Genomic DNA, 11,287 nt, shown 5'->3' with positions numbered 1-11,287 from the left:
AGGAATAACTCTGGCATGGGCTGGTCATGCTGTAAATAACACCCAGAGGGTGAGCAAAAAAATAATTATTCAGTCTGACAAAAGAGGAGCTTGAGGGGCTGACAGTGAACTGCCAAGTGACAGGTTCAGCACTGTCAGAGTGAGGGACTTGGTGCAGAAAAAAGCTCCAGACTGCCTTGGGGGGTCCTGTGGGTGCTGATGTGAGTTCAGCATTTGGATAAGTTCATGGGTTTTGATGTACAGACCCCATCTCCTGCATGGGCAGCCTTGTGCCACCAACTGCTGGCAGAGGGTTTGGCCCCTGTGCTGGGGCATGGCAGAGCTGCCTGCTCCTTGCACTGCTGGGGGACACATTAGGCATGGTCAGGGAAGGTGTTGGGCTGGACTGACTGCTGGTGTGACCTTAAACACACATGGGATGTTTCACCTCTGTGACTGTGTCTACCCCAGCTGCTTTGCCAGCTCTTCAGGGTTGGGTTTTCATGCATTTTTGGCATACAGAAGGCTTGTGACACATAGATCAACCCTCTGAAAGTCAGAGTCTTCACCCAGAAGTGGCCTGCAGGCAGACAGCACGTCTGAAAAACCATGCCCAGATCTGACATCCATTATTTTTCACCTGGTTGAAGGTTTAGACACCGCTCACCCTTGGAAAGCAACAGCACCACAGAAGCATTGCTAAATGGCTTCATAGTTCCTATGAAATCAAAACATAGCAGCAAGGATTCCTCCCTTCAAATTGGTCCCTGTTCTTATGAAAAACTTGCAGAATAAAATTATTATAAAAATTGAATTAAAAACATGGGTTGATGCATTTTTTATAAACACCATCAGAAAGGTTTTTCAGAGCCACAGGGATAAAAGCTGAAATTGCCTTTATTCATCTTAGTATAAAAGAGGAAGAGGTAGAATCAGTCATTTCTAACATGCTAACCTTTTCATATCCCTGTCCATGAGATGTTTCTAGTGTCTCTGAACTGAGCTCAGGTCTTGTCATTTAAACATGTCTTTCAGACCACACCACCTTATCCAATATGATGGCTCAAGTCAGGCATCTATTAAGTTATATACCCTCATTTCTTCTTCCAAAAGTGCTATGCAATGCCAGAAAAGCTTGTGCATGTCAGTTCCTGGAAGAGACATGATTTCTTGCAAGCTGCAAAATCCAAACAGAACCAGCAAGCTCTTCCATGCCCTTCCTCTGCAATTTTGTGAAAGCACCTTAAAAACACCTTGCAGAGCAAGTTCTCAGGCTGTAAGCACAACCTAGCTGCAAACTGAGGAGCAAATTTCTTACCATTAATATCCAGGCTTTGTGTAACTGTAAGTCTTGAGTTCTAAAAGGTCATATCTCAGCAGAAGGTAGGAGAAATTTTATTTCTATGGGAATTTCTTTAGAATAATTAACTAGCAATTCTCCAATGAAGAATTCAATTCTCAACACGTTATGCCAATAGCTTTGTTATTAGAAAACATTTTTTTTCATTTTTTGTGTGTTCAGAATCTGCTGTTAATGATTCCATTTTCATTGCATCCCCTCCAGCATGTGGTGGTAGTGGTTCTTCTTCTGGAATAAATTGAACAGGCCAGCATCTTCTTTGCTGGCTTCCTACATTGTCCTTACTCACCTTTCCAATTTGCTGGAGATCCTTGACAATTATTTTTTCAGTATCTTCTAGTACTGTTGTCAATAAATTAAACAGCAGAGCAATCCAGGCAAGGCCAAAAAGAATCCAAATGGCCACAAGCACTCGATAGTAGGAAAAGTATTTCCTGTCAGACTGTTTGCCTGAAGATAAAGGGGGAGAAAGAAGGAAAATTAAAAAGTTAAAATTGCCTTGCCAGTGTAACGTGGAACAGCCTAATGAATTAATCAGTATGTTTTATATTGAATACTTTAAAGTGATTTTTTTGCTGTAATAGAGACTCTCAGCTCCATAGCATTAGGTTAAGGCTGAGCAATTATCTTATTGTTGTAATGAACTGATACATGCAATAAACATGATACAAATATGCTGGCCTGTCAAATGGCACACTGGAATTGAAGTGAATCATTCTGTGATTTTATGATTCTGTGATTGAGGTAAATTACCATCAGAGCAGGTTATTTTTTCCCCCTCACTGCATATCAATCCCAGTTCAACTGCTGCACATACAGGTAAATGAAATAATGTGGGAAGTAGTGTTAAATTGTATTGTATTATCTTGGAATTGCACCCAAACTCCCAAAGCACAAAAAGCAGAGCACAGTGGGCCACTAAAACCACATAACCATTATTATCTGGGTAATTGTAATTCCCTGTATTTCTATAGAGTGTAATTATAACCTAATAAATATTTCCTTTAAATTACAGGTACCTGTGATCTCACAAAGAGAGTAACTGCAATTCCTACCTCACTTTTGAACAGCTTCAGGAGCTTCCTCCATACAAAAAACTACATGACTGATGAGAATATACTGACACGTGCCAAGAGCTGAAGTTTCTATGTTGGAAAGCAGTGGACCAAATCTTATTTAATGCAATCTGATCCTCTTATCATCAGCCAGGACCTCACACCTGCAGTTCTGCATGGGTCATTTTGTTTGATCCTTCAGGTGTCAGCCACCCAGTCCCACTGCACAGAGATCATTCCCTTGGCCCCACACAATATTATCATCGTGGTGCAGGTGATGTGGCCTTGGCATCTGCAGGAATACTTGGCGATATTTGGAGTGCTCCAAGTCACTGCCAATGACTCGACAGAGTGGAAAACACAGCAGTGTGCATGGACAGGGAGATCACAACAAACCTCGTGGTGAACCTGCCCAGAAGGAAGCCAGGTGCTGGCAACTCTGTTCAAATCCTGCAGTCCTCTGTTGTGCATAGATTAAAGTGCAAGATTTTTGTTCTTTGTTATCCAGGAGCTCTGGAAATGGGGCAGCAGTGGGCAGGTGTGTCCTCATGCATTTCTTTTTCTGCTGCTGGCCAGTGAGTTGGCAAAGAAGGATTCTCAGCCTTGGTACAAAGCATCTCCTTGTTGTGCTCTTATCTGGAGTTCATGATGTCGGGTTAGCAAAGCCACAAGTAATATCTTTGTATTGTTAGCCCAAAACTGGACTTGAGCAGGGAATATTCAGTTAACAACCCCAGGGAGTTTCACCCTAGAGGTATTACCTGTATGTACCTGTATTCCCAACAGTTAAACCCAGACTGAGCCACCTTCCCAGCATGTCTCCCTGCCCCAAACAGGCTCAGCTACAAACCAGCTTTAGTAATTCAAAAAGTAATTCAAAAATTAGTAATTCAAAAAAAAAATAGTAAGTTTAGTAATTCAAAAAGTTTTGAATTACTAAAATGCAAATCAACTCAAACCTGTTCTGTTCCATTTGGCCAGTATAAAACCATTTATCATCTGTAAGCAATTCTCAGTGCATAATTCTCAGAGCAGTCATTGATTCTGCTCGTTTCATTGTGAAGATGTGAAGCATTAAACTTACCAACATTTTTTATCACTGTTGTTAAGGCCAATTAAGATAAATACTGGCACAGAAAAATATTTCAGCTCCAGTTAAGTCATTCTAATGAAGATGAAATCATAGAGCCATGAGGCCTAGCTAATTGATATTTTTAAATAACAATTAGAAAGTTAGAACACAATTAATTGCACTTGTAAAGCAACATGGCTGCAGAGGAGGAAGGTGCTGGAAGTCATGGTTTTCAGGCTGAGACTTGATGTCATTATTTTAAAACACACCTGTGATTTGGACAAGGAAACACAATGCAACATTTTGATGCTCAGTTTTTTCTCCTGCGTGACACCAGCCCCTCCCCACCATTCTGTACAGCAGACTATTTCAAGGAATAGATTTAGAGAAATTATTCTCAGCGTGACACACCAGTGCCTGGAAAAGTTTGTGGGCTCCCTCTGCCAAAGATATCATCAGCCTTATGTAAGAAATCCTTCCAACTCACAGAGAGGCTCCAAGGCCTGTCTAGCACTTCTGCAAGGCTTGAGAGCCTTGTTTGTAGTGTGGTGCATGTCTGTGCCTCAGAAAGGTGTGGGATGCTTCCAGACCCTCTGTGGGGACAGCACTGGTGCAAGTATTAGCTACAGATTTTTTTGCATATCCCTGCTGAGGAGAAGTTCAGGCTGGAAAGATGATGACAGGACAGGTTGTTGTAGAGAACTCTTGGATTCTCCATGGAGTTCAGTTTTCTGCTTCTTCTCTGGACACTGATTTTGCTCCTGGTAATTATTTTGCAGCTCCTTTGGAAACTTATTCCATGAAGAGTGTATTTTGTCCAGCAGATCCACTGAAATGTTTTGAGAAGCATTCCAGCATGCCTGAGTGCAGTTTAAAGATTGTTTCTTCAGGGGAGATCCTAAGCTCTGGCTTGTGAGGATAGAAAACCTCCAGAGATACTCAGGAGACTAAAGAAGGCCACTTTTGCAGTGATGTATATATTTAAGCCCCACTTCTAATAGTGTGAGATTTCCCCAGTTTCCCATGACTGGGATTTCCACCTCTTAGTCTGTTGTGTGAAGTCATATAGTCTGAAACATGATCACTTATTTCTTCACTTTACACTGGGAAACATAACTTTGAGATGGCTACAGCAGTGATAAGAACCTTCTTTTGTACAGCTGTCATAAACTGCTCCCTCTTGATAATAATCCCACTTTCCCTTCCCTCACCAAAATATTGTTTTCTTTGTATCCCAAAGCATCTCATTTCCTTATATTTTGATGACTTTGTGCTTTTATCAGCACATACAACCCCAGAGAAGTATTTCCCCCCAGAACTGCACAAGGCAAAGACTATGCAAAGACTTTTAACAGATTGTCTCTACAGTAGATTCAGTCAACCCATGGGAATTACAGTCATTATCCTGCGGATTTGATGTGTTTCTTCTCTGGAATTAACCTTACCTACAACATAATCTCCAAAGCCAATGGTGCTGAGGGTGATAAATGCAAAGTAAATTCCTTCACTGTAGGACCAGCCCTCTGTTATCTGGAAGAAGACTGATGGCAAGCACAGAAAAACCAGGATCCCCGTTGCCAGGAAGAACAAAAGGGTCAGAAATTTGATGTTCTTCTGAAAAATAAACCAGCTCAATTATAATCATGATTTGAAACACAAACAAGCTATTTATAATGGTAGTTATTCAGCATGGGTGGCTATCTGGGATCAGGAGGATCTGAAGGATTTCTACTGAGTGCTTTTCCTGAGGAAATATCTTAGTCTTGCTTAGAAGCAGGGGGAAGCCAGGTGTTATGGGTGTTGCATGTCTAGAGTGGCCTTGGAAGGTGCAGTCTTTTACCTGATTGTATCAATGACTGTGACTACTGGAGGAATTCCTATCTAATGACATTTACCAGAGTCAAACCATTTCCACTTATGACCATACAACTTCATTTTTAATTTTTAGTTATTTAGGGTTGGCACCTAAATTCAGATTTGCCTGGGAAAATAGTCTTTTTTATAAAAAATAATTGCACCATTTCTGACAGTACTATCTTCAAGAGTCTTGATTATTGACTTTATTTCTCATTCCATCAATGCCACAACTTGGCTCCTAACCAGTGGATATGTCACTACAAAAAAAAAATTAACTAATGAGCTCTTGATAAAGAAGAGCCTGGACAGTAACATTTTTAAATCATTCTACTTCCCAGCAGTCATGAAGGAGCTTTGACTAAAGAAGAAGACTTGTTATATGTAGAAATTTATCAGCCAGACACACATAGTTTCTATGTACAGAATTTTCTAAACCCAGATTGCCTGGAAATTAATGGCAACTGGTGGATAATTTGTATTCATGTATTGTGTATATGCTTGAGTCTGTATCTGATTGAGCCTTATCTGCTGTTTAAGTTTGCCATATATGACAAGAAATTCAGCAATCTGAACAGGGTTATATGTAGAAATCATACCTTGTCCTGAAAGAGAATTACAGTAGGAGACACAGAAAAGCTATTCTCACTTCCTCAGCAGTGCTGAGAGAAGGAGAGGAGCTGAAAATAAATTTGGGTATAAACCAGACAAAAGACATCCTGTCTGGAGGTTGTTACAGGTGTCTCCTCATCTTTCAGCAACCAGGCTGAAATGGACAACTTCATCCTGATGCTTCCTTTCACGGTTAAGGGTGAGGGGAGACTAAAGGACTGGGTAATCAGCTAGGAGGGGTAACACACTATGCATTGAGTTAAAATCCATTTAAACCTCTACACCTCACCTAATTTTTACAGCTTTGAACAGCTCACCTGCTTTTTGCTGCCTCAAGGTGACGCCTAAACACCCTTACTGATTTTCAAGGGATGCATGCACTTCTTAGGGTGTTGGCTCCTGAGATAAGTGTCTCAAAAAGTGGGGTGGGATGCCCAATTTCTCCATTGATTGCTGAAGGGGGCTGGATTTCTGCCATCTAGGTGGGAAGACAAAATGCATCCCTTTGTCTGAATATCTCCCCTATGGCAGACATGTCTGCTTAGCTCTGCAAGTGAAGAATGTCTCTTTTCCTGCCCTAGAACAACATCTAACCCAGCACAAGAGCACATACAATCGAGGATAAGGCAGCATAGAAGTTGAGAAGAACACTAGAAATGAGCATATCATTGTGCCTGAGCAGGTAAAACCAATTACCTTTCTCATTCCTTTCTCGTAGAGGAATTTCCCCAGCTTTTTACAGAGCAGTGAGAGCATCTTACCAACACGGTGCAGAAAAACAATGTTCAGAGGGATTCCAAAAAGAGCAAAAAACACACAAAAGATCTGTCCCCCAGCAGTTTTAGGATGTAATGTGCCATAGCCTATAAAAGAAAGATGGGTCAGAGGAGATACTCCAAAGAACTGCAGCAATTCACAGTCATATTCACCCTTACTCCAATCCAGCCTCCCTTTGACCCTAAAAGGTGTGGCTAGTGTTTCTCAGCCCAAATGCACGATTTTTTCCTCTGAAAAAGGCAGTAAGCAGATGAAGTGGCTCACCCTGCATGTCTTAGGGAATGCAGAAGCACTGTGTGTTCCCAGCACAGCCTTAACGGGAACAAAAACACAATCAAGAAGTAATTATGGGAAACATCCTCTGTCCTGTGACAAATACATGGAAAGTCAGAAAATAGAAGTCAGAGGATCTGGAAGACATCAGAGCTGGAGTCCCAGGCTGTCAGGATCACATGCAGCCATCTCCAGCTTCTTGTTGATCTGCCTGTGTTAGTGACCTCCCTGGCTACATCCCAGTGAGTTGCTATGTCCAGATACTGACTCCAGTCCCAAGGAATTAGAATAGATGGTGCTAATTAGTCCAGACCTTGCTGGTGGCTGATTTATTCATACCAGAGAGACATTTGCCTTAAGGTCCTACTAAGTAGTGGAACAACCCCAAACATGTCCCTTAGTCTTAAGACTCTTGGACCCCATGAGGTCCATTCCTGAGTGCAAGAATACTGAACTTTGTGTATGTCCTTATGCTATCAGTGACCCTGGGAAACTGCATTTCCCATGCACAGCTCATGTCCAGGCATCCATGCCTTGGAAAATGCAATGTTTTCTTTGGGGGGAAAAGACAAAACAACTGAGTGATTTTTGGGCTACTAGATTCCCAAATGCATGAGCTGTCTTGTGCTCCCTGTTGCAGAAATATTCCAATTTCAACGATTATTCCAATTTAAATGATGAGGGTCAGAACCCTCCCCTTCCACAGGAGGAGATCTCCCTGTGGGCTCAGGCAGCACTTACACAGCTCCCATGATGCTGGGGCACTGCTGGGGCCTTTGGGACATGTGACACTCACAGATCAGATGTGCTTAGGGTCTGGTCTGGGAGGAGTGAGGCCTCAGCACCACTCTGTAAAAACACAGGTTTGACTTCCACTGTGACTGTGAAGCAGGTGCCAACAGTATGGGTTTTATCCCTAAGTCTGGCAGGCCTGCACTTTTTGGGATGTGCATTTGAAAGAAAGGACGAAGCAGGTAGGGGTAGGCAGGCCCTGTAAAGATCAGAACAGCTTGAAGCAGCAGCGTAAAATTCTGAGGATTTGCCTTTACCCCTTCCCATTTTTTTTCCTCCTGGCACATTACTAATTGTATATGTGAATTAACAGCTCAAAACAGGTTATGGAAACAGTGCCCAGACCCCAGCAGGATTCACTTCTTTCCTTTCAAGTTTAATGTTTTACATCACTCTCAGATTTAAAGCCTGGAATAAACCAGGAAAGTGAAGTTTATCTCCCACCCACAAATATCAGCAGAGTGAAAATTATAACAGATGATTTGAAAAAAGAACAAGTGGGAAATAATATGAAAGGCCACTGATATTTGACAATCCAAAATAAAGCATCAAGAGATGTGCAGTGGGAAGGTCTTAGGACTAAGACTAAGCCACCCATGACAACAAAGAGCTGGAGTTTTTATCCTGGAAAGTATTATCCATTCGTTTCCTAATAACCAGACATAATAAGCATCACTGACACACAGGCACACACAAATGGAAAGCATTAGACCTACCTATTGTGGAGACAACGGTGCCTGCAAAGAAGAAGGAGTTGCTAAAATCCCAGTTGCTTTCTTCAAACTGTGACTCATTTCCAACAGGATATACTCCATTCTGAATGGCTTCAATCAGGTTCTGGGAGAAAAAGCAAAGTTTGGTATCATCCTGATGCTTTTCTCAAGTGCTTGCTGCAAAAATATTACAGGTTTAGCCAACTGCTGAGATTGTCTGACACTATTCACACCTTCACCTCCAAGCCTGGAAAACCATTATCTAGTGGTTTCAGGTGCTCAACTTCTGCCCTATTTGTGCTGACTGTTCTAGTGGGTGTTTGGAGAGAAATTGTTTCTTTCAGTGTGACCAAGGACCTCGTTTCTTTCACATCAAGTAGATTGGAAAATCGCCATCCTGTGTGTGACCAGGATGTGGCAGAGCACTGGTTTAAGAGATGGGGGTGGCTGGTTTTTTGATTTGGATTTGCAGTTGAGATGGCAGTGGTGGAGCCAATATTTGATCACCCACCTGTATGAGCAGTGGCTCTGATCCCTCCCAGTGAGTTCTGATCCCTCCCCACATCAGTGAGTTGTACCAGGGTACACATGAGATAAACCAAGAATTTAATTTCAAGTCTGTATTTTGACTCATGTCACAGAATTAAATTCAGAGAAAGTCCACTGATTTCCAAAGCCTGACATACACATCCTTCTCCAAACTGTATGCATGAATACACATAGATAAATTTGCACATTTACACAGATGTTTGCAAAATTGCCTTTGAGAGGAGGTTAGAGGGGAACATCTGTTAAAGATGGTTTCAGTTGAGTTGAGGCTGCCCTGCTACACAAGGATTGACTAAATATTTCTTCCACACCTCTCCAGTGCTATCATTTACCACTTTAGGAAGTTTCAGACTCTTCCTTGGTTTTAATTCTAAGTGCTGTTATTTTTTTTTAACCCTCTTTTTTTTTTTTTTCCTTTTTTTAAGTTAAAATGAAATTTAAAAAGCAAACAATATCCAGTTGTCCCTGTCTTTAGCAAAGAGAGAACATTGGACTGGACATCTGGAAGCTCTTATTTTTTATTTCTTTCCTTCTTGAAAAGCTCTCTTTTTTTTTTTTTTTTTTTTTTTTCCTTCTTTCCTACCCATAAAAAACAAGGTGAAGAGGATGCATGCATGGGTGAAACAGGGGATGAATTGCTGGTTCTGCTATTAGAAACACCAGTTCTTCCCCTCATCTCTTTATTCTGTGAAGTGGACCATTAAGAGCTCTGCTAGTTTTCCATGTGCAAATGCTTCCAGCAAGGCTTTAACTCCTCATTTCTCCTGCATTATAGCAGATAGAACTCTAAAATACCCAAGTTGAAGAGACAGCCATATTCATCTTCATCTTCCTGCGCCATGACCAGAAATATTTTCCCCTGGCCAGGCTACTTGTTCCACTTCTGCAGCATCCTCAAAAACTAAACTCTGATCATGCCACCCTCCTTGTAGTTATTTAGAGCTGTTTGGGTTTTTATTTCCCCCATCCAGACATTTCCTTATTGTTCCTTTGTGCTATCTGTGATGCTGTTCCAAGTGGCAGCCACACCTATTCATTTCAGACAGCCTCATTTTTCTTGCCATGCCACCTATTGTGTAAGAGCACAGCCCCACTAAAAGAATCAACAGGAGGCAAAACCCAAAAAACCCCAAGGATATTGTAAACTAGGACAAATGGGGATTTTTAATATCAAGCATACACAAGGTTTCGTCTGGCTGCATAAGTTGTATTTGCCATCAGAGTGAGCTGCCTGCTCACACCACAGAGGGGTTTGCTGGAAGCCTCCAAGTGACCACAATCAGAAGGAAAACAGTAAGAGTTACCTGTGCAGTGAGGACAAGTAGGGAACAACATCTGATGGGGAAACAGGAGGGAGAAAGGACTTCCACTCACCTTCATGAACTGCTCCATCTCTGCCACCGTGAGCTGCGTGAAGTTCTGCAGAAAAGCCTCCTTCATCTGCGCAGCTGCCATTTTCTCCTGCTTCTCAGCAGTCCTCTCCAGGGCCTGGAACACGGCAGCACCCACCAGCAGGTAGACAAAGTAGCCGGCCACCAGCAAAGCTGTCTGCAGCTTACCACTGCACATGGCCTTCAGGGTGACTCTGCAGGGGATGGAGAGCGAGAGGTGGGATTGTAAATCCCTCACACTCCTGGGAAGCCTCCCCGGGCAGGAAGAGCCCTCCCAGCTCTGCTTTCCGCTGGGATCCCGCACTAGCAGGGACAGTGTGCTGCCAGATGTATTCATTGGGAAGTTGGAAGCGGGGGGGGGGAAGCACAATAAACCCACACCCCCCTCCCCCCAAAGGAAAAACTTTCCATTCTCTGAGCTGCATGCTGTTTGGGGATTTCCTCTTGTCTGTGAAACTCTCCCTTGCTGAGTTCTCAGGAAAAGTGGGTCAGGATTTGAGCAGCTGGCAGGTGGCCATCTCCTCCTCAGAAGGCTCTGGGGAAAGGTGAGGATAGTCTGGAAGGGGTCCACAGGGGAGTTTGCTTGGAAAACCATTGTTTGCCCTCCTGTGTCTCCTGCTGAGTCCAAGAAGAGGACTCCAGGGCAAGCTTCTGATCCCAGGAGCTCCTTCATGCCCTGTGTTCAGGGGCAGTCTCAGGGAAATGCAGCTGGACTGATCTTTTGGGCTTCACTTGTCTGCTTGCAGCCCAGGGCAAGGTCATGCAGCCCTGCAGGGCCTCAACAGCCCAGAGCAAAACCTTGGACACACAGGCAAATGGCTGTGGGTTGCATATGTGCCAAATCTGAACAGGTTCTTCTG

At 42.8% G+C, this 11,287-nt stretch overlaps 1 pseudogene across 1 annotated transcript; it reads right to left on the bottom strand.

Moving 5' to 3' along the window:
• Positions 1-858: 858 nt before the first annotated feature.
• Positions 859-10,693, bottom strand: LOC100224802 (potassium channel, subfamily K, member 16-like; annotated as a pseudogene). Its single transcript, XR_012056566.1, has 5 exons — positions 10,411-10,693; positions 8,491-8,611; positions 6,629-6,795; positions 4,912-5,080; positions 859-1,789 (listed from the first exon to the last, which is right to left on the bottom strand). The product of XR_012056566.1 is annotated as a potassium channel, subfamily K, member 16-like (transcript).
• Between the last annotated feature and the right edge of the window lie 594 nt (positions 10,694-11,287).

Source organism: Taeniopygia guttata, chromosome 5 (genome assembly GCF_048771995.1).
Source record: "Taeniopygia guttata chromosome 5, bTaeGut7.mat, whole genome shotgun sequence".
Lineage (NCBI taxonomy): Eukaryota > Metazoa > Chordata > Aves > Passeriformes > Estrildidae > Taeniopygia > Taeniopygia guttata.
The sequence above is the reverse complement of the archived record's forward strand: the minus strand, read 5'-3'. Positions and strand labels throughout refer to the sequence as shown.